Raw genomic sequence first — 24,617 nt, 5'->3', positions numbered from 1 at the left:
ATGGGCCTGAGGTTGGGATCCGTAAAGGTCCAGATTTCGTCCCTATCCATTTTCTTCCAGAAACAGTTGGCTTCCCTCATGGAGGTTCAGACCTTTTTGAAAGGGGTTCTGCACATCCAGCCTCCCTTTGTGCCGCCTACGGCACCATGGGATCTTAACATGGTTTGAGCCTCTACAGGAGGTTGAGGTCAAGGTTCTCACATGGAAGGCCGTCACTTTGTTGGCCTTAACTTCTGCTAGACATGTGTCGGAGCTGGGGGCTTTGTCTTGTAAGAGCCTCTACTTGATCTTCCATGAAGATAGAGCTGAGCTCCGGACACATCAGCAGTTCCTTCCGAAGGTTGTGTCGGCATTTCATATCAACCAACCTATTGTGGTGCCAGTTGATAATGACTCCTCATTTTCATCAAAGTCCTTGGATGTTGTAAGGGCTCTGAAAATCTATGTGAAGAGGACTACTCGTCACAGAAAAGCGGACTCTCTGTTTGTCCTGTATGATCCCAAGAAACTTGGGTGTCCTACTTCTAAGCAGACAATCTCTCGCTGGATCAGGTTCACTATCCAGTATGCATTTTCTACGGCAGGATTGCCGTGTCCTACGTCAGTTAAGGCCCACTCTACTCGTAAGGTGGATTCTTCCTGGGCGGCTGCCCGGGGTGTCTCGGCTTTACAGCTTTGCCGAGCGGCTACTTGGTCAGGGTCAAACACGTTTGCAAAGTTCTACAAGTTTGATACCTTGGCCACTGAGGACCTGAAGTTTGGTCAATCAGTTCTGCAGCAGCCTCCGCGCTCTCCCTCCCGTTCTTGGAGCTTTGGTACATCCCCATGGTACTAATGTGGACCCCAGCATCCTCTAGGACGTAAGAGAAAATAGGATTTTAATTACCTACCGGTAAATCCTTTTCTCGTTGTCTGTAGAGGATGATCGTGATCCTGCAGTGGTTACTTAGGTCAGTACTGCTTAGTTCTTGGTTTAGTACTGTTTTGTTACTTGGTTAAGCAATCTTGTTCAGCCGTTGCTGATGTTTCAAGCTAGTTAGCTTGTTTACCTTGTTTGTGTGAGCTGGTGTGAATCTCGCCACTATCTGTGTAAAATCCTTCTCTCGAAGTTGTCCGTCTCCTCGGGCACAGTTTCTAGACTGAGTCTGGTAGGAGGGGCATAGAGGGAGGAGCCAGCCCAAACTCTCAAACTCTTAAAGTGCCAATGGCTCCTGGTGGACCCGTCTATACCTTATGGTACTAATGTGGACCCCAGCATCCTCCACGGACTACGAGAAAAGGATTTACCAGTAGGTAATTAAAATCCTATTATATCTATCTATCTATCTATATATATATATATATATATATATATATATATATATATAAAATCCAAATACCGTAAGGTAAAAGACGATTACAGGGATTTAAGAGTATATCCGTGGTTATTTACACAAACCAATAGATGCCCATGGAGAAAGGGTCAATATTCACGTAACAAATCTGAAGTTCACTTTACAGATATAGAATCACATACCTCTCAAAGTGATTCAGACCATTCAGGCAACCAGAGGGGTTCTTTTTTAGGGGAAAAAACGTCCACCAGGAGCAAAACAAAAGAGGTCATAGATTTAAGAGACCGTGCAGGAGAGGGGGGCTCAAACACAAAAAGTACCGGAGGCAGGAACTACAAGGGGGGTCGGAAATAACCATTTTTAATTTATCTGAATACGTTCCCACTGAGGCAGAAATGTCGGTATTATCAAAGGGACTTACATTTGTTCAAACTCATAGACAGAATGAGTTTGACTGTGAGGTTGAATTATATAAATTTTATCGACAACTTAAACTTAAAGATTATTTTTCAAAAAAGGACAACAGTTCTGCTACAAGAGGTCAATTTAAAGCACCCAGCAATTTTGATCCACCACCTATGAATCCGGCCATAGAGGTATTTATGAATTTAGTCAAAAAAGAAACCTTACCCCGCATTAAAAATATTAAAATTAAGAACTACAACATGACCAAACTAGAAAGGTTGGCAGTTAAATCTTTGAGAGACAACCCCAATATCATTATACGCCCCGCTGATAAGGGTGGTGGCGTGGTACTATTAAACCGTACTGATTATATTTATGAAATAAATCGACAACTAGCTGATAAACAATGTTATAAGCAGTTACGCTTTGACCCCACCAGTAATTTTAAACGTGAGGTAGACTCCATTATAAACATGGGTGTGTCTAACCATTGGATTGATGAACAAACGGCCAAATTTCTTACTCAAGATTTTCCCCGAATTCCTTTGATTTATGTTTTGCCCAAAGTACATAAATGTCTGGACAAACCCCCTGGAAGACCGATCATATCTTCTAGGGGCTCTCTGTGTCAGACATTGTCCCAATTTGTAGATTTTTTTCTACAGCCGGTAGTACAGTCAACACCATACTTTATCAAAGATACCTCTGATTTCTTATTGAAACTAAATGCGGTTGGGCCTCTTCCTAATGATTGTATACTGGTGACATTGGATGTCACCAGTTTATACACTAGCATTAATCATCTTGAAGGTATTGAGGCAACCAGGAAAGCGATTGCCTCCAGTCCGCAGTATGAGGGTCCACCTAGTGAATTTTTGTTACTTTTGCTTGACTTTATTTTGCATAAAAATTATTTTTTGTTTGAAAATTCATTTTATTTACAGCTACAGGGCACGGCGATGGGGTCCAATATGGCCCCCTCGTATGCCAATTTATTTATGTTTCAATATGAAAAACAACACATTATGGCAGATTCAGAATATTCAACATTTATTAGATTTTATGTTCGATACATAGATGACCTGTTCATGCTGTGGACTGGGGGTGAGACTAAGTTACAACAATTTATTGCTAGGTTGAATCAAATACCAGGTTCTATTAGGCTCACATGTGTTCATGATTTTGTTTCTATTAATTTTTTGGACGTTACTATTAAGTTGATTAATGGATCTATCACCACTGAGGTGTTTAGAAAACCGACAGATAAAAATTCTCTCCTGTTGGCAACAAGTTTTCATCCGCAACCATTAAAGAAGGGTTTACCTTTTTCGCAACTCTTACGTGTGATGCGAATAACTTCAGATGCCACACTAATACCAGGTGCTCTGGCAGAGATGGGCAAGAAATTTATTGAGAGAGGCTATGACCCGACAGAGATACAAGGAGCTATTACGAGATGTCTACAGATGGAACGGACAGACGTGCTAAAATCCAACATTAAAGGTACTGAGATTGGACGATTAGTCTTCTCCAGCACATATTCTGTTGCCTCTAGTGTCATGAGACGTGCGATCTCCAAGCATTGGCACATTCTACAGGCAGATCCGACTATGGGGAAATTCTGTGACAGCTTACCACTATTCAGCTATAAACGCAGCTCTAACCTCAAGGATCAGATTACCTATTCCGACATAGTGCCAATGTCGCAACAAGGTAGCGGTTGGCTACAACTAAAACCAGGAGCACACAAATGTGGCTCCTGTGTAAATTGCAAGCATATGCACACGGGCAGCACTTTTGCACATCCAACCAGGGGCGATGTCTTTTGCTTGAAACATCGAATGACATGCGAAACAAAATATGTCGTTTATGTGATCCAATGCCCCTGCAATAAATTATATGTTGGAAAGACTATCAGAATGCTCAAAGAACGCATGGCCCTACATAGGTCATCAATCAAAAAAGCGTTCATCAAAATTGAGAATTCAACTCCACCAGTCGCAAAGCACTTTGTTCACCATGGACATCATATTAAAGATTTATCATTCATGCCCATCGATCACATACCTCCATTAAAGAGGGGTGGCGACCGTCACAAGCTGCTATTACAGCAAGAATGTCGATGGATTCGCCGCTTGGATTCCCTCTCGCCAGCGGGGCTTAATGAAGAATTTTCTTTTGGACCATTTTTGTAATTTCTTATTTTTCTTTTTTTCTTTGTAATCTTTTTTTCTTTTTTACACATGGACACATGTGGGCCTAATATATATGCATCTGGATCCATTGTCCTGTTTTGATAATTTTTTACATTTTTTCACATTTTTCTATGTGGTTCATTACTATATATTTACTTATATTTGTGTTGTATACTATGGTTCACATATAGATACTGGCTATTAGGCACTTTTTTGGCCACTCTCTTGAAGCAATGTATCTACTACATTATGAAAACTTAGTGGTTATACTCATGGCCAGTAATAAGTCCAAAAATATAAATTAACATTAGTTCATTGATCAATATATTTGCCTATGACTGGCCATTTATATGCTTCATTTGCCCAGTATCTATTATGTGTTATATTGTGCATTATTTGTTTTATTTCTATTTTTATGTTTATATCTTTATTATTTGTTCATTATCGGTACCTGTGCGCCACTATCCTGTCCCCGGAAACAGGTTAGGTGCCCACTTAGTTCCGGATGAATCTGTCTGTCCGGACTCATTGGGCGCCCCCTGCGGGTCGCCACGTGTGACGCGTTGAACGTGACGCGGGGCACGGGGGTGACCTGAAACACATGGACGCGGCCTCGGAGATGCTTTTCTCCGTTCGGGGGGGCTGGAGTCCAGCTCCATCATGTGTATACACATGATGTGCAGCGGACTAACCCTTCCCCGTACGTCACATCCGGTCAGCGCCACGGCTGTGGCGCGTGGGTATGACGTTGTCCACGCCCACGTGTGACCGGGTGCAGGTGCGTTGGCTCACAGGTAAGTACACACACTATAAATTGCTTCTGGTAGCTAAGCACATTAGGCACATGTCACTTTGAAAATCGACACTGCGGTGGGCAGTGTTCAGCACTATGGCACTTTACTCATTCCTATGAAGAAGATAGTCGAAACAGCTGTCGGAATGTTGAGTATTCATTGATTTATTTATATGCTGCTATCATCATGTGTGCCAAATGCTTGCTACTTTTTTAAAACTTTGTGTTCCTTTGTGAACAGTAAAACACTTTTTGCATTCAAGTGGTGTGCTGGTTTTTCTGGGTCTAATCCCTCTGGTGGTTACTCTTGGAATTTTTCTATATATATATATATATATATATATATATTGAATTGTAGAATTTGCTGTGCTGTATAAGAAACTGTTAATAAATAAATATTTATAAACATATATAAATATGTAGATCTCATCCTTTCTCCCCCACACATGCCACAGTCTGTGTCTCCCTCTCTCCTTCTTTCCACGCATCCCACAGTCTCTCCCCAATGATTCCATGCTGCATTCCCAGCTCCCCCATCCTATTCCAAAGCCCTGTATCCCCTCACCAATCCACTATTACCCAGTGAGAGACTTACATGCGCTGCACAACCCAGTATCCAGACCCAAACACTGCTGTGGAGCTCCTGCCATGTCACATAATTGCCTACAACAGAGCTGGACCAGGAAGAGCGGGTGCACACTTGCTCCGCACAGTCACTATGTATGGGAGGCTCCTGTCACTCTGCAGCTGCGCCCACACCGCCTATAGCTCACTGCACTATTTGGATAAGATGGCTCACTGGGTGAGGTAGAAGGGTATAGAGAGAGGACTGTACTCCCTGGGCTGTGGTATATACAAGAGCGCAGAAGCCTACTGCCACATTGTATAAACATCTCTTGTAACCCATGGCAACCAGATTTTAACTATGGGCCTAATTCAGATCTGATCGCAGCAGCAAATTTGTTAGCTAATGGGCAAACCTATGTGCACTGCAGGATAGGCTGATGCAGGGCCGTAACTAGGTGTGTGCGAGAGGGGCCTCGCACACAGCGCAGAGCCCTGGGGAGCGCACAGTCACAGCCCTGTTTAACACTGTACGGAGCATCAGAGCTCCGTACAGCCCCATTGCCAAGCCGCAGCCCACAGTGCCGGCGCTACCCGCTCAGCAAAGCAGGGAGGCGCCGCACATCAAAGGTGCTCTCTCCACTCTGCTACACCTGGCTTTCTAGTATTGCTGCCAGCTGCCGCACCCTGTCACACTGACAAGCAGCGGCGGCACTGGCAGCATAAACAGAAGGCTCCTCAGTCTGATCTCCGGTTTCAGGGCCCTCCCACCTCCTGCTGCACCTGTCAATCCGGATGACAGACAGGCAGCAGCGTCGTGTCCACCCCCCCCCCCTTCCCTCTCCCTGTCACTAAAGAGTCTGCAGTCTTCAGCAAGTGCCTGCTCCCTCCCCCCCCTCCCATCAGTGGACATTCCGCGGGGCCCGGGCACCTTTATTTTTCCTTTGCAGCCACATGCTGCACTTTGCTGAGACTGCAGAAGTCGGGCAGACAACGATGCTCTGCTGTGCCTGCTTCCTCGGTTGGTTCTATATCGGAGGGGCTGAAGGGACCTTGTGACGTATTGAGGGGAGGAGCTACGTCACCAGGGGGAGGAACTACAGGCGAACAGGGTACCCGAAAAGTACCCTCGCGGGCTCGCTTCGCTCGCCACGCTTCGGGCACGGTGGCTCGCTCCGCTCCGCTTCGCTCACCACCTAATTACTAAAGGTAATAGTTGGTGGCGTGGATAGTAGAGGTACTATCCCGCTGGCCTAGCTCCTCCCCCTTGCGTCGTAACTCCTCCCCCTTACGGAAAAGGTCCCTTAGCCCACTTGATTCTAGCATCTACCCTGCTTCCTCGTTAGGCAGGAACAGGAAGTCACGTGTGCACATGTGACTGCACTGGAGGATCCTTCACACATGAGAAGAGGAGCAGCGCAGCCAGCCCAGCAGATCTAGCAGGCAGCCATACCTACTGGAGGAGCAGACAGTCAGGTAAATGCTGCTGCTGACACACATGGGGAAACTGATATATTATTGTGTGCTAAGGGTGGGAGGGAGGAAGGGGATGGTATATAAATGTGTGCTGGGGAAGGGGGGGGGGGGGGGACTGGTATATAAATGTGTGCTGGGGAAGGGGGGGGGGGGATGGTATATAAATGTGTGCTGGGGAAGGGGGGGGGACTGGTATATAAATGTGTGCTGGGGAATGGGGGGGCATGGTATATAAATGTGTGCTGGGAAAGAGGGGGAATGGTATATAAATGGGGTTCACTATGGTATGCCGGCGGACGGGCTCCCGGCGACCAGCATACCGGCGCCGGGAGCCCGACCGCCGGCTTACCGACAGTGTTGCGAGCGCAAATGAGCCCCTTGCGGGCTCGCTCGCCACGCTACGGGCACGGTGCACGCTATTTTATTCTCCCTCCAGGGGGTCCACGAGGTAGAACAGTTGTCGGTATGCCGGCTGTCGGGATCCCGGTGCCGGTATACTGTGCGCCGGGATCCCGTCAGTCGGCATACTGAAGACCACCCATATAAATGTGTGCTGGGGAGTGGCATGGGGGAGGGAAGTGGCATATTAATGTGTTTCTTTTGTCAATTAATGCATTTTCCCACTGCTTTTCACCCAGTGCTTCTCCCCGGCCGTCACCTCTCTCCTGTCACCCACTAACTCGTATCTCTCTTTCCCCATCACCTCTCTCTCTGTACAGTGGAGCTGAGGCGGCTTGCGGTTGGGGCATGTTGGCGGGTCCTCCCCGTTCCCATACTCCGTAAACAGGGGGATGCTGTCTGTCGTAATGTGTAAAAAGGGGGACGTTGTCTGCCGTAATGTATAAAAAGGGGGATGCTGTCTGCCGTAATGTGTAAAAAGGGGGACGCTGTCTGGCGTAATGTGTAAAAGGGGCTCTACCTGGTGTAGTGGCGCTACTGTGCGGTGTAATTTGAATAATGGAGACTACTGTGCACCATAGTATGAATTGGTATTATTTTGTGGCCACACCCTTTCCCCATGAAGCTACGCTCCCATGTTTTTTGCGCGCACCTACGGCGCGCACTGCCCATGTTTTCCATAAGGTGGGGGGGGCACCAATGCCGTTTCTTGCACACAGCGCTAAAATGCCTAGTTACGGCACTGGGCTGATGTAACATGTGCAGAGAGATTTAGATTTCGGTGTAGAGTATTCAAACTGAAATCTAAATTGCAGCGTAAAAATAAAGCAGCCACTATTTACCCTGCACAGAAACAAAATTACCCACCCAAATCTAACTCTCTCTGCACATGTTACATCTGCCTCCCCTGCAGTGCACATGGATTTGCCCATTAGCTAACAAATTTGCTGCTACGATCAGATTTGAGTTAGGTCCTACGATCAGAATGTTACAAGTTAGTGAATATAACTGCCTGTTAAGTCCTACAGTGCTTTTCAAGCTGTTTTAATGCTGCATGGATGTATTATTGTGTGTTTGACACTGCCATCATATAATTTTAAGAAAATGTAGTTGAAGAAAGTGGAAATTATTTGTAGGTACTTCAGAAATGCTTATATTTTTTTAATCTGCTAAAATTTTAGGTCCCTTTTTTCCTTTGGAAGATATTGTAATTTGTAGGTATATGTAACTAGAGTTATTGCAACTGTTTTATTAACTGAAACCTCGTCCACATGGATATGCACTAAACAACATGGGCAAGTAATATGTGAAAAACAGCACATGTCAGCTATAAGCGAAAGTTGTCTAGAGCAAGAACTGTTAAGGGCCCTACATACTGGACGACATTTTAGAAAGATATTGTTCAAAAATAAATAATATATTGTTCATATTGTTCAGTGTGAGGCACCGATGATGAACAATTTGCGTCCCCGCAGTCATTCATCGTTGGTCTATCATTGTTTATCATTGTAAGCCAATTTGGATGATATTGATGTTTGCAATGTCAAATCGTTCATATAGTATCATTCATACAAATCGTTCAGTGTGTATGCAAAAAAATCGTTACTGAAAAATCGTTCATTGTTCATATCGCCTAAATCGCACAGTGTGAAGGGCCCTTAACTTTACCCTCCTGTTTACATGCAACTCTCTTTATGTAATGTAAGCCTGATTCAGTGGTGGACACTAATGTCGTGTGTAACAAGATGCAAATATGGTAGGAGTCATCTTGTGTAAACAGACGCCTCCTGACAGTTTCTCGGATCTGGTGCCTGCGCCTGAAGATGCAGCATCGGATCAACATTGTTACCATCGATCACAGAGTTGGACATCAGGTTACTCAGGATGTCCAACAAAACTACACTGTCGGGGCTAGTCCGAGGATGCTGCAAACGGCCTCGGCACACCCAGAAAATGTGGCCGACACTTCCATATTCTGAAATGCTCCCTGTCTCTTCCCCCAAACGCCCGCAGCATGTCAGCTACAGCATCCATGGCATATGCGCACTGTGACCCAAAACCATCGGTCATTAGTGACTGAACCGGGAATGCTTACGCCCCTGTATCATCCAACATACATAGCTGAACATAGCACAAAAGGCCAGCAACTTGCAAGGAGTCCCCTGCATTACATAACTTGTTGTTTATCTTATTGCAGAAGCTTTCTCAGCTGCATGGTTTGGCCAAAAATGGGAAGACTGAACACAGGTGAGTGCAATAGGCAGTAGTACCAAAACCAGACTTGCCTACCCTCCCGCATTTAGCGGGAGGCTCCCGTATTTCCCCTGAGTCCCCCGCTGCCCCGCACACTGAACGGCAGCTCCCGGATTCCCAATGACTGCCCCAACTCGTCCTCCCAAGAATACGGACTGCACATCACATGCGCAAATCCGGAATTAACGGGGACGGAGCCTGAAGCGGAGGCTGGTAGGACTGTGGGACCGAATGCTGCATGTGTCTCTGCTCCTGGTAGTCACTCACCAGTCACCTCAGCATGCATTACTACAGGCCACCGGCAGCCGGCACCTGTCAGACCCCTGTAGTTTGGAGGAATCTGTGCAAGCTCCTCCAATCCAGTGCAGTGCGAGTCACCAGTCCCTGGCATCTACTCTGAGCTGCCAGCACCACAGCGACACGCAGCACAGCCACAGCGGACCACGGAAGACCCGCAAATCACAGCATTTTGGGGGCGAAGCCTAATAGAGTGGTGCCTTGTCCTGGACCCCTGATAATCCTCTGCCTGGTGAGTGGGGAGGGGAGGTGTGTGTGTGTGTGTATGTATGCTGTATATGTATGTGTATGCATGCATGTACTATATATATATATATATATATATATATATATGTACTATATATCTACATGTACTATATATCTACAGTATGTTGTCCTTGGAACTTTTATTGATACTTTTTAAATAACTAATTATTTTATTTACTTTTATCATTTTTAAGGAGTTGATCATGTAAAGGGGGCTACACACTAGGCTATTTCAGCCTAAAAAAATAAACGATAACGACATAAATGTCGTTATTGTTTATTTTTAGGCTGAAATTGTCCAGTGTGTATGGGGGTGATATTGTTGACCGATGAACGAGGCGCGCTCCCGCACGCCGTTCAGCGATCACCAATATTGAGCTGACATACAGCTCAACTCGCCAATGTCGGGCTGGGCTGCATGTCAGCAATGCCGGCGGTTACGTCACTGACCGTCATCATTGAACGATAATGTTCAGTGTGTACGTGCTATATCGTTGAACGCTGTATCGTTCATCTATATAGTCGTCCATCGCAAGGCAATTTCGGATCGCCTAGCTAGTTCTCCTGGTTTCTTCTAATGTGGCAGAATCTAATTATTTTTTTTTACAAAAAATGCCACTTTACAGTAAATAGCACTGGTAGGAATATGCTGGCTCGGGTTGGGGATCCTGACAGCCAGGGTGCAGACGATCAAAATACCATCAGCGGCATCCCTGATGTTTTGGTAAATTCAGTAACCCTGACCCTTAATCCTAACCCACCCTTCCCGTTGCCTAATCCTAACCCTTCCGCTAGTGCCGATCCCTAACCCTCCCCTCCCACAGCCTAAACGTTCCCTTAGTGCCTAACCCTAACCCTCCCCTCCTGCAACCTAACCCTCCCCATCCCGCAGCCTAACCCTCCCCATCCCGCAGCCTAACCCCCCCCCTAGTGCCTAACCCTCCCCTCCCACAGTCTAATACTAACCTAAAATGTCATTGCCAGTAGGATAGACCAGGGAAATTACTGAGCCCTTTCATCTAATATGTATTTCTCCATAAATTTCCTATAATGATACACAAATTGCCAATCAGTGCTGATAACCTTTAATCTCTCTGTGCACAGAACTATATGTTTCACCTGGCGGTGCAGGGCACGCCCTGTGGGTGGAGCTAGACACACCCATGGGTAAGGATATACACGCCCCTCTAGTGGAGCACAAAATGCCCTTTCATTCATTGCACCGCACAATGGGGGTCATTCCGAGTTGCTCGCTCGTTGCCGATTTTCGCTATACTGCGATTAGTCGCTTACTGCGCATGCGCAAGGTTCGCAGAGCGCATGCTCTTAGTTATTTTACACAAAAGTTAGGTATTTTACTCACGGCATAACGAAGCTTTTTCATCGTTCTGGTGATCGTAGTGTGATTGACAGGAAGTGGGTGTTTCTGGGCGGAAACTGGCCGTTTTCTGGGAGTGTGCAAAAAAAACGCTGGCGTTTCTGGGAAAAACGCGGGAGTGTCTGAAGAAACGGGGGAGTGTCTGGGCGAACGCTGGGTTTGTGACGTTAAACCAGGAACGAAACTGACTGAACTGATCGCAATGTAGGAGTAAGTCTGGAGCTACTCAGAAACTGCTAAGAAATTTCTATTCGCAATTCTGCTAATCTTTCGTTTGCAATTCTGCTATGCTAAGATACACTCCCAGAGGGCGGCGGCTTAGCGTGTGCAATGCTGCTAAAAGCAGCTAGCGAGCGAACAACTCGGAATGAGGGCCAATCTCCCTGAAATCATTTTTAAAAAGTAGGCAAGTATGACCAAAACTGATTTAGTGTGGAAACATGTTCTCTAGAAATGAAGAGAAGGCAACAAATGATCCCGCATGTATGACCTGCAAAGATCTGCTTGGAGGAAGCTGACATTAGCAAACTGGCCGCATTCCAAACTGTGTGAAAGGTCAACTGAAACAAGCTTTAAAGCTGCTATTGCTCTTGTAATTTACCATGCATAGCTGCAATTTCATTTAGAGAAACAAGCTTGCTCAAGTAACAACTAAAAGTGCAAACAGCACGTCCTATGCTGCAAACAAGCGTACAACATCACACCATATGCTCATACTTGCCTACTCTCCCGGAATGGCCGGGAGGCTCCCGAAAATCGGGTGACCCTCCCGGCCCCCCGGAAGAGCAGGCAAGTCTCTCGGAATCAGGGGTCCCCCTGCCCGTCCGCCCACTTAATGTGTAAAGTGCGCAGTCCGGGCAGTTGATGACGCGTTTCTTGCTGAATCGCGTCATCATAGCCACGCCCCCTGCAGTGTAATGCCGGGGATCGCGGCATTACAGAGCGGGGGGCGTGGCTGAACGGATGTGCAACGATAACTCCTCCCCCGTCCCGCCCCTGCTCCACCTCCTCCACCACGTCACAGCCCTCCCCTGACCCCCTGCTGAGCCGACCTGGCTGCTCTCTCCTGCAGAGAGCAGCCAGAATGTCGGCAAGTATGCATATGCTGCAAACAAGCGTACAACCGCACGCCTATGCTGCACACAAGCGTACAACAGCACACCCTATACTGCACACAAGCGTACAACAGCACACCCTATGCTGCACACAAGCGTACAACAGCACACCCTATGTTGCAAACAAGCGTACAACAGCACACCCTATGCTGCACACAAGCGTACAACAGCACACCCTATGCTGCACACAGGTGTACAGCAGCACACCCTATGTTGCAAACAAGCGTACAACAGCACACCCTATGCTGCACACAAGCGTACAACAGCACACCCTATGCTCCACACACGCGTACTGGGCTTCTCCCAGAGAGGAGACGCTGCAGGAGACTTCAGGGGGCGGAGCCGGGCTGTGACATCAGCAAGCTCCGCATCCGGAAAACACAGCAAGTCGCGGGTTCGCGGGAAGGGGCGGAGCTAAAATTATGCGATTCGCGTCATTTTAACCCCATCCCCACTCCACGGACCTGCGAACACGGGAGTATATCTCTCCATCCTTCCCGCATCACTAGGATGCGAGCAGGATGCGGGAGACCTGCCTACTCTTCCGGGGGTGCTGGGGACCACCCCAAAAAACAGGAGCCTCCCGGAGCTTCCGGGAGAGTAGGCAAGTATGCCTATGCTACACACAAGCATACAACAGCACACCCTATGCTGCACACAAACATACAACAGCACGCCCTATGCTGCAAACAAGCATACAACAGCACACCCTATGCTGGAATCAAGCATACAACAGCATACCCTATGCTGCAACAAGTGTACAACAGCACACCCTATGTTGCACACAAACATACAACAGCACACCCTATTCTGCAAACAAGCATACAACAGCACACCCTATGCTGCAAACAAGCATACAACAGCACACCCTATGCTGTAAACAAGTGTACAACAGCACACCCTATGCTGCAAACAAGCATACAACAGCACACCCTATGCTGCGCACAAGTGTGTACAACAGCACACCCTATGCTGCGCACAAGTGTACAACAGCATACCCTATGAGTTTTGCAGGTCAGGGATAAAGTGCAGTCAATGTGATAGATCAGGGCGAACAAATGAGATCCTTTTCTGAATGAGACTGTAAGGCCGGGTACACATCAGACTGACGGCAATCAGGCTGATGGTTAGGCCAAATTCCATTCAGCCTGGACCATACCATATTGCCCGTACACAGGTTTGAATGCAAACCAAAAAAGTTAGCAATTGGACAAAACCATGTTGTACTGCTGCAACATGGACAGAGAGATTTAGATTTGGGTGGGTTATATTGTTTCTATGCAGGGTAAATACTGGCTGATTAATTTCTGCACTGCAATTTAAATTTCAGTTTGAACACACCCCACCCAAATCTAAATCTCTCTGCCTCACCTGGTTTTTCCCAATTGCTAACTTTTTTGGTTTGCTAACAAACCTGATTAGGAACACAATGCCTGATGTAATGAATGACATCTCATTCCATCCTTTATTACACTGCTTCGGGTCACACGCAATATTTTCCATAAGATGTCACATGCGACCTGCGGGAGCGCGCAATCAGGCATGGTTAGTCGTTCCGATCTTTTGCACTGGGGATAGGCCAGCTATAAACAGCAAAACATACATTTAGCTGCACTGTGGCAAATTTAGAGTAACTAGGACAGTGAGCATTTTAGAATAGTTAATAAGAAAAAAATGTTAAAGTAAGCGGAGATGCAGGCCCATTCATTATTCACTAAAGGGTACAGTTATCAAATTGCACGTAGAATCCATGGAAATTAGCATTTCTCATCTCCACATACTGCAGTATTTTTGGAATGCTTTATTCGGTTAATATAACTGGAATCAGATTGAAAATAATGATGCGCTTTTACATTATGTACTAAAATTGTGAATAGCATTTACCATGCCTTTTTTTGTTAACCTTTAAAATCTGGGAGGTTTCTTTGCCTCACACTGTACTTTACAATGGCTGTTTCTGCATTATTTCTGGGGAAGAAAGGCATGACAAATAGGCCTCTAAGCCTATCAGGTTTCCCAAATTCCTGGTCTCTATATGCACGCTTGCCACAGATGCACCAGATGAAAACTTCAGGCATCTGATGTGATAGTGCCAACTGTGGAATTCTGGTGCCAGGGTTCCGATATCCTATTATCGGTTTTAAATCTGATAAGTCCTGACAATATGACTGTTTGATATGCTACATATGGAGCAGTAGACAAATGATCAACTTATATTTATTGCATATCCATAGAATTTGGATGTGCGTGGCCCCATCATCTCCCACTTTATCTCTATAGAAATATAAAATTAAAGGTTTTCCTTTTTAAAAACAAAGGGCTATATTCTAATGAGATACTTTTTGATTTTTTGGGGGGGTTTATTCTGATGTCATGTTCTAGTACTGCCTATGCCCTGGTCATATGTGATGTCATAACATAGGGCCTAATTCAGAGTTGATCGTAGCAGCAAATTTGTTAGCAGTTGGGCAAAACCATGTGCACTGCAGGGGGGGGGGGGCAGATATAACATGTGCAGAGAGAGTTAGATTTGGGTGGGGTGTGTCCCATCTGAAATCTAAATTGCAGTGTCAAAATAAAGCAGCCAGTATTTACCCTGTACAAAAACATAATAACCCACCCAGATCTAACTCTCTCTGCACATGTTATATCTGCCCCCCCCCCCCCCCCCCCCGCAGCAGTGCACATGGTTTAGCCCAACTGTTAACAAATTTGCTGCTGCGATCAACTCTGAATTACCCCCATAATTCTATATTATTGCTGCAAGAGTAAATGTAGCATTTGGTGTAACTATGATTTGCCTTTCCTTCTATCCCCTTGCTGTCTGGGATGGGCAGGTGTTTACATACCTCCCAGTGTGACAGGTTGAGGCAGATTCTATTGTTTGGGGCGTCTAATTTTCTCGTCTAAACGGGAATGCTTAGACGCCCAAACAATTGTCACAATTCAATTGTTCAATCCCTAATAATTCAATTCAATCCCAAACAATTGTCACAATTCAATTGTTGTTTGTGCGCCCATGCATACTGCGCATATCGCACCCAAAGCAAAGAGTCGTATATTTCTATTTGCTGCCCAGAGCTGCATCGAGCTGGATATCAGATATACCTCTGTGTTTGAAGTTATTTCTTATCATCTTTGCGATTTATTGTTGTTACTTACAGTAAATCATCTTTAGTATACCAGAACTGTAGCCAGACATGGCCACAGCCTTACCACAGGCAATATTCATGGAGGATCACAGCTGCACGTGACAGAATGGGATGTAGTTATGTGATAGGCGGTCAGGAGACTGCCGGTCACAATACCGGCACCTACATCCCGCTCCTTCACAATCCTGACAGTCGGCATGTCGACAAACAGGGACTATTCCTACTTGTGGGTATCCACGACACCCATAGAGTGGGAATAGAACCTGCGCTCGCCACCGAACCCACACCGCGGCGAGCACAGCGATCGGATCGGCCGCCGGTCACGTGATACCAACCCGACAGTATTATCAGCCAAATTAACCAGAAGGAAGAGTTGGTTTGCAGCAGCCGTGTATGCTGAGTTGTCTGTGGAGGGCATAATGAAGAGAACTGCAAGAGCGAAGAGTTCTAGTAATCCAACATGGGAGGAAGCTTTCACTATGACTGTAACCCCAGAAACTATACTTGAAAATAAGGTATGGAGCCACCATACTTCGAGGATACATACATTGCTGGGAAAAACCATTCTACATCTGCAGCAAGCTTTGGGAACACACCATGGAACATTCCGAAGAGTTGCACAGCAATTAACGCTCTCATCTGACGGCAAACAGTTGAGCTGCTGTTGATTTTGGATGGTGTGATTGTAGAAGTCGAGTCAGCATGCAGTTCTACAGCCTTAGCACCCATTAATGGTGCAAGTGCTTCATCAGAAGCCAATAGTGTGTCTTGTGATGACGATGTAGCAGCTTCTGCAGTATCCATCAAATCAGATAGCAAGCACTCTACAAGTGACACAACAGAAATCTCAACGCCTTCCACATCTGCTACCATTGGTGTATCGGAACTTGTAAGGGTGAAGGACTCTTTGGCTTAATCTGCTGCTGGCAGCGCAATTCCTGAAGCCACTAAACCATCTGTTACTGACCCAGTGGTTACTGTGAGACTGAAGCTCATAACTGCTGCAAATCCTTTGCCACTTGGATGGGAGCGGAGGCAGTTTCCTTGTGGAAGTTACTATTATATACTCCACAATACTGAGATCACAACGCGGTATTGGCCTTTAACTCCTGGCTGGGAGAGGTTTACAGACGATGGAAGCCTTTTCTATGTGGACTATAATACCAGGAACACAATATGGACGAGGCCTATCATGAACGCTGCGCAATCCGTACAGGAATACAACCAGCAAGACTTCTGTTCGGCTTCAGTGTCATCAGAAGCCATTCCAACTGGCAGCTTTGCCAGCATGGAGGGAGAGAAGAGAGGCCTCCACAAGAAGCCACTTGTCACACATCATGCAGTGGAAAGATTCTAAGAGTCACATACCACAAGGGTCCCCAAATGTAGGAAAAGTATGCTTCTGGTGCGGACTAGCTTACTTCCTTGATTTGTGCAAGGCTAATGCATTGCCAGACAAGGCACAAATAATGGTATTAAGACAGACCATTTCAAAGGACTCCTTCCAACTGATTATGGAGTTGAAGCCCTATGACTGAAGGAAGAGGCCCCATGTGACGTTTGTACAGGAAGTTGGTGTTGATTTTGGAGGCTTGACAAATGAATGCTGTCACAGAAACTGCTTAATTCAATCAAACGGTTTCCTGGAATATGCTGGTGAAAGCAACTCTCTTAATATCAACCCAGCCTCAGCTATGATCCCTGGTCACCTGTCTGTCTTCACGTTTATGGGCCGCTTCATTGCAATGGCATTATTTCATGGCAAATACATTGCCAGAGGCTTTTCCTTGCCTTTCTATAAAAGGATGCTGGGAAAACCACTCACCGTTGCAGACCTGGAGGCCATTGACCCTATGTTCTACAGGTTTCTCACATTGATCCGGGACAATAACAGTGAGAATTGTGACTTAGAGATGTCCTTTTCTGTCACCATGGATATGCTAGGTAGTGTCACATCCCATGCCCTGAGACCTGATGGAGATGAAAATCCTGATGGGTGTTGTTCCAGGTTACCGAGGCCAACAAGGGAGAATACATTGCCCTGATGATTGAGTGGCTGTTTCCAGAGTAGACCACCAGATGGCAGCTTTCCTGGATGGGTTCAGTATTATTTCCCCCTGCAGTGGTATGCACTCCTTTGAGGAGAAAGAGTAAGAGGTAATGCTTTGCAGTGTACAAAAGCTGGACATAGAACCTGGCAGAAGAACACTGTGTACATGGGTTATGCACCGAGCAGTAAACAGGTTGTTTGGTTCTGGAAGTTTGTCCGCAACACAGACAATCATGAAGGGCTGCATTTGCTGTAGTTTGTGACTGGCATCAGCAGCTTATCTAGCATTGATGGGAAGATATAGTCATCAGAAATTCTGCATCATCAGATGCGGGAGAGAAACAAATCTGCCAGTAGCCCATACCTGCTCAATCTGCCCCCGTACAAGTCCTATAAGCAGATGAAGACGAAGATGCATTTCGCATTAAAGGAGACAAAAGGTTTTGAATTTGGTGAGGATCATGGAACACGTGTCTTCTTTACCACCTGGGCCTTCTTTGCCATCTGAGCCACCTTCTGTACCACCTGCGCCGCCATTTATACCACCTGAGCCGCCGTTTGTACCATCTGGGTTAGTACGGGTGGTGTAATGGTTAGCATTACTGCCTCACAGGACTGAGGTCATGGTTTCGATTCTCACCAGGGCCTGAACAGTGTGGAGTTTGTATATTCTCCCCATGTTTGCGTGCGTTTCCTCAGTGGGACTCCGGTTTCATCCCACAATAACCCTGTGTGCATGCACATGTGTTTAGGGCAGACTAGATGGGTCAAGTGGTTCTCATCTGCAGTCAGATTCTATGTTTCTATATGAGCCATCGTTTAGACCACATGAGACGCCTTTTATACCACCTGTGCCTTCTATACCACCTGCTCTTTTAGTACCACATGTGGCCTTCTGTACCACCTCTAAGGCAGCAACATCAATACATTTATATAATGTGTTATTGAGTATTAGGGAGGTTAGAGGCACATCTGATGAAGTTCCCCTTGATGTGGTAGATGGGCTCACATTTTTGGTCAAATTTGTGCTAAGAACTTCACTTATACTTCATGTTAATTGTAATAGTTAATCAAAATTATTTTGACTATTAGTATTCTTACTTCTTAAAATATGCACCGCCATTTTTCCTTTTCCTGTGTGGTACTAGAAGCCTCAGCTTGGTAGCACCTCTTATTATGTTTAAAAATACAATGTGCAGTCCAAGTCCCCCCCTTTTCCTCTCTATTTGTATACTACCTAGGCCTTCTGTACCACCTCCAAGGCAGTAACATCAATACATTTCTATAATGTGTTAGTATTAGGGATGTTAGAGACCCATCTGATGAAGTTCACCTGGACGCGGTGGATGGGCCCACATTTCTTTTGCCAAATTGCACTTCCAATTAATAAGAGTTTATCAAAATAATTTTGACTATCAGTCTTCCCCCCCTTCTTTTAGTAACATCAATAAAGTCTGACAGTGCCTACGAAACCTGGGCACTTCTTAAAAAAAAAAAACTTTCCCTTTCTCCTCTCCAGAAGAGAGGAGATGCTGCTGGACACTTTGGGGGGAGGGCTTTTATGTCATTAGGACCCTGTCTCCACCATGGGAAAAATGCTGCAAATCACGGGCGTATTTTGTGTAATTTAGCCTTGCTTCTTGTGCCACAACTCCCATAATAATGTTCCCAATCTGCCAACTTCACTAGGAAGCAGGCAGGATGCGGGAGATCGGCTTACTCTTCAGGGGGTGCGGGGGACTACCGCTACTTCCAGGAGAGTAGGGAAGTATGAACAATATATCCAAATAGAGTTTAATGAAAGGAAAAAGTATATATAGTTAAAGTATTATTAACAGCCTAAATATTTACATATGCATTGATGATAGTAGAGTAAAAAGTGCTTATAGTAAGTAACATATTTTACTTGTAAAATACATAAGGCAGTGGTTCCCAAACTGGTTGCCGCGGCACCATGGAGTGCCTCGGGCACTTGAAGGGGTGCCCTGGATTGGTGGTTCAGGATCAATTAAAATGATTTATGGTCAATGTAATGGTCAGGACAAGGAAAGTCCCTGAAAAATAGCATTCCTCATCTCTACAAACTGTAGTGATTATGGTATGCTTTATTGGGGCTATAGAACAGGAATTAGATGCTGCGACACGGGCGCTTATGCAATCACCGACCTTGCTACTGCACAAAGCGGTGAAACGTAGTTATGATGGGCATCGGTTTCAGCTACAGCTTACCTGGGATTTATCTCAAGATTGCTCTCCAACCGGCATCCCTCAATTTATAATTTATGTAAAGATTCTACAAGTAGCGATACCCAGTTCAATGCCAGGTAGCAGAGAAAGATGGTGAATCTCACAGTATTCTCTGGACCTCCTATACCTTTGTTTATGGAAATATCCGAGTTCATCCTAAAGATCTATGAATGTGACATGATCCCCATGAGGGCAGAAATACTAGTTACCCCCAAACTGGATTGAGGACCGACCTGCTGTGGCAACTATAGCGACATCTCCCTTATTAAATGATGATTTGAAATTATCTGCCCAAATCTTGGCTAATAACAACCCTAGTAACTCCATATCCCATGGGGTGTATACCAATAAAACTAGATGAACAGTATAATAAATGGAAGCTTCCCACCCTTAAGGTGAACTTACAGATAAAGAGAAAAAAATTCATGCAGTTATACTGCGCTATAGGTGTTAAACATAATTACATATGGATACGGCATGAGACGATGTCAACACCACAATGTCAACATCCTCACAATGGTTATCATTTAACTAGCACAGTCTATTAAGTAATAGAATATGACTGGTTGCTGTGTCAATATCTCCACTTTTCCTTTTTAGAGGGTTTGATAAATCTTCCCCTAAGTCCTAAGGAGGTGATTCAGAGATGATCACAGCCACGCATCTGATATGAATCGGCCGTGTCCATCTGGTCTGTGCATGTGCACTGGTAATAGTGCGTGTGCGCAACCGTCAGCATGCGATCTCATCCCGGAAGGATGCGGTCCAATAGAGATTGACAGCTGTGGCTTGTCGGGGGGTGGTGAGCGCTGCGGCATTTACGGGGCGCGGTCCGGGCAACGCAGACATGTCCGGACCGTTTTCTGGGCTGCTGCGTGACGTCACACGCAGCTGCTTCAAGAACCAAAATGGAGCCTGGCCGTCTGCCCGCGCAGCCAGGGGTCAACCTCAAATTGATGTGTTCACAATTAAATTGCGAACGCATCGCAGGGTGGCTCCACACACATGCTGGGAGGCCTTCAGCATCTGAGTAGATGGACGCAGATCTTGCTGCGGGAAGCAAGATCTACGTCCATCTCTCAATGACCCGCTTAGTTCCAAGCATGGCCGTAACTGGGGGGGGCTAAGGTGTCACGTGCCCCAGGCGCTGTATTTGAGAGGGCGGCGAAAACTTTGCTGGCTCCCCCAACCAGCTGCTCTTCTGCCCCCCGCCTACCACGATCATCTTCTGCTGCCGCCGCCGTGCACCAGGCACCTTCTGGCACTATGATCACCTACGCAGCGCCACTGCTGCAAGGTACTGACTGCCCGCGCCTCCCTCTGCTCAACTGCGTGGTAGTGTCTCCCAGACCTACTGTATGCAGCAGGCAGCCATCCGGAGCGGAGAAGGGGACAGCCTGGGCTGAGGCAAGTGGACAATGTGATGGTGGTGGCCGGGCTGAAGGAGCAGCTTTTTTTTTTAAATACTATACTATATATATATATATATATATATATATATGTACACTAACACACTCATATACACATTAGTGTGTGTGTGTGTGTGTGTGTGTGTGTGTGTGTGTGTGTGTGTGTGTGTGTGTGTGTGTGTGTAAAAAATAGAAGTAATCAGCGCCTAATAATGCCTAGAAAATGACGGTGGGGACATAGAATGAAATTTAGCAAAAAAAAATGGGACAAGCACTTATCTCAGATAGGAATCTTCGGTCCTCAAACCAATATCATCACAGTAATATGCAAAAGAGAAAAAGAAACAACCAATAGTGTGTACCGTTTACCTATATGTACTTATAGCATTTTTCTACTTAGTGAGTGTTAATTAAGTACATAAAATATATCCACGGTTTAAAACGAGCAGGTATCGCACGTACCAGAAACAAATGATACAGAAGCTTATCTGTCCATAAAAATAGGGTCCAGGATATCTCCCTTCACATTTACTTTAGTACATAAATTAAACCACGGTTTAAAACGAGCAGGTATCACACGTACAAGAAACAATTGATATAAAAGCTTATCTGTCCATCAAAAGAGGGTCCAGGGTAACTTCCGACGCGTTTCGTCCCAATGCAAATGACTTCATCAAGGGTACACACTATTGGTTGTTTCTTTTTCTCTTTTGCATATTACTGTGATGATATTGGTCTGAGGACCGAAGATTCCTATCTGAGATAAGTGCTTGTCCCATTTTTTTTTTTTCACAAAAATTTTTTTCACTAAATTTCATTCTATGTCCCCACCGTCATTTTCTAGGCATTATTAGGCGCTGATTACTTCTAATTTTTACACATTCTAATCGCCATAATTTGTTATCAGCTGCCACCCACGTTTGTGAGGAATGCATGTGAAAATATTTTAATTATAAGAAAATATTTTAATATTTTACTACAGATTATATTTGATCCACATGAGCGCACACTTATACATTTTGACGAGATATATATATATATACATATATATATATATATAGATATAGCAGGGATGTGGCACTCACAGCTTCTTAAGCAGAGCAATAATGATGGCACAGTCACAAAGTTAGTAATCAACGTTTCAATCTATATTTTAGATCTTCGTCAGGATCATGACAGTGCCATCATTATTGCCCTGATTAAGACGCCATGAGTGCCGCACCTCTGCTATATACTGCTTATTGAGTAGGCAACAGACATAGTTTATGTGATATGTGGAGTGCCGGACCATTTGCTGACTCATATGTATATATATATATATATATATATATATATATATATATATATATATATATATATGTACAGTATAAACAAAATGCGGCGGCACTCAGAGTCTGCTTAAATGGCAAGTCATGTGTATTTAAAACACATATTTATAACACCAGTGTTTGAAACATGTGTTTTAAATACAAACACTGGTGTTATAAATATGTGTTTTAAATACACGTGATTTGCCATTTAAGCAGACTGAGTGCCGCCACTTTTTGTTCTTCTGTACATGCCTACAACAGAGGGCACCGGGCAACCTTTAGCGACATAGAGGAGTGCCGGCCTATATCCAGGATAATATATATATATATATATATATATAATTATCCTGGATATAGGCCGGCACTCCTCTATGTCGCTAAAGGTTGCCCGGTGCCCTCTGTTGTAGGCATGTACAGAAGAACAAAAAGTGGCGGCACTCAGTCTGCTTAAATGGCAAATCACGTGTATTTAAAACACATATTTATAACACCAGTGTTTGTATTTAAAACACATGTTTCAAACACTGGTGTTATAAATATGTGTTTTAAATACACATGACTTGCCATTTAAGCAGACTCTGAGTGCCGCCGCATTTTGTTTATACTGTACATATATATATATATATATATATATATATATATATATATATATATACCAAGCATAGGCGGCACTCAGGACGGCTTGTAAGAATCACACGGACCCCAGCATAGAGTTCAACGTTTCAATCTTATTCAGAGATTTTCGTCAGGATACAGATAAGTAACACAACCCACATTTAAATACACTTATCTGTATCCTGACGAAAATCTGTGAATAAGATTGAAACGTTGAACTCTATGCTGGGGTCCGTGTGATTCTTACAAGCCGTCCTGAGTGCCGCCTATGCTTGGTATGTTTGGTGATTGACCGCTTGTGGCCTAATACACCTGGAAGGCACCGGATGCAAGTTACCTGCTTTAGTACAGAGGGGAGTGCCAGCTTCACGACTGCTATATATATATATATATATATATATATATATATAAAATATATATTTTAAGAATTTACTCACCGGTAATTCTATTTCTCATAGTCCGTAGTGGATGCTGGGGACTCCGTAAGGACCATGGGGGATTAGCGGCTCCGCAGGAGACTGGGCACAACTATAAAGAAAGCTTTTAGACTACTGATGTGCACTGGCTCCTCCCACTAAGACCCTCCTCCAGACCTCAGTTAGGATACTGTGCCCGGAAGAGCTGACACAATTAGGAAGGATTTTGAATCCCGGGTAAGACTAATACCAGCCACACCAATCACACCGTATAACTCGTGATACAATACCCAGTTAACAGCATGATAACAACTGAGCCTCTCAACAGATAGCTCAACAATAACCCTTTAGTTAAGCAATAACTATATACAAGTATTGCAGACAATCCGCACTTGGGATGGGCGCCCAGCATCCACTACGGACTATGAGAAATAGAATTACCGGTGAGTAAATTCTTATTTTCTCTAACGTCCTAAGTGGATGCTGGGGACTCCGTAAGGACCATGGGGATTATACCAAAGCTCCCAAACGGGCGGGAGAGTGCGGATGACTCTGCAGCACCGAATGAGAGAACTCAAGGTCCTCCTCAGCCAGGGTATCAAATTTGTAGAATTTTGCAAACGTGTTTGCCCTGACCAAGTTGCAGCTCGGCAAAGTTGAAGAGCCGAGACCCCTCGGGCAGCCGCCCAAGAAGAGCCCACTTTCCTCGTGGAATGGGCTTTTACTGATTTAGGATGCGGCAGTCCAGCCGCAGAATGTGCAAGCTGAATCGTACTACAGATCCAGCGAGCAATAGTCTGCTTTGAAGCAGGTGCACCCAACTTGTTGGGCGCATACAGGATAAAGAGCGAGTCAGTCTTTCTGACTCCAGCTGTCCTGGAAACATAAATTTTCAGGGCCCTGACTACATCCAACAACTTGGAAGCCTCCAAGTCATTTGTAGCCGCAGGCACCACGATAGGT

General features: G+C 45.2%; 1 protein-coding gene and 1 pseudogene across 4 annotated transcripts in view; one reads left to right on the top strand and one right to left on the bottom strand.

Moving 5' to 3' along the window:
- Positions 1-24,617, bottom strand: part of LOC135050015 (apoptosis-inducing factor 3-like) — a 309,250-nt gene that overhangs the window by 42,464 nt on the left and 242,169 nt on the right. The window lies entirely within an intron of this gene.
- Positions 4,677-18,165, top strand: LOC135050483 (NEDD4-like E3 ubiquitin-protein ligase WWP1; annotated as a pseudogene).

The sequence above is a fragment of the Pseudophryne corroboree genome, chromosome 2, assembly GCF_028390025.1.
Source record: "Pseudophryne corroboree isolate aPseCor3 chromosome 2, aPseCor3.hap2, whole genome shotgun sequence".
In the NCBI taxonomy this organism is placed as follows: Eukaryota; Metazoa; Chordata; class Amphibia; order Anura; family Myobatrachidae; genus Pseudophryne; species Pseudophryne corroboree.
The sequence above is the reverse complement of the archived record's forward strand: the minus strand, read 5'-3'. Positions and strand labels throughout refer to the sequence as shown.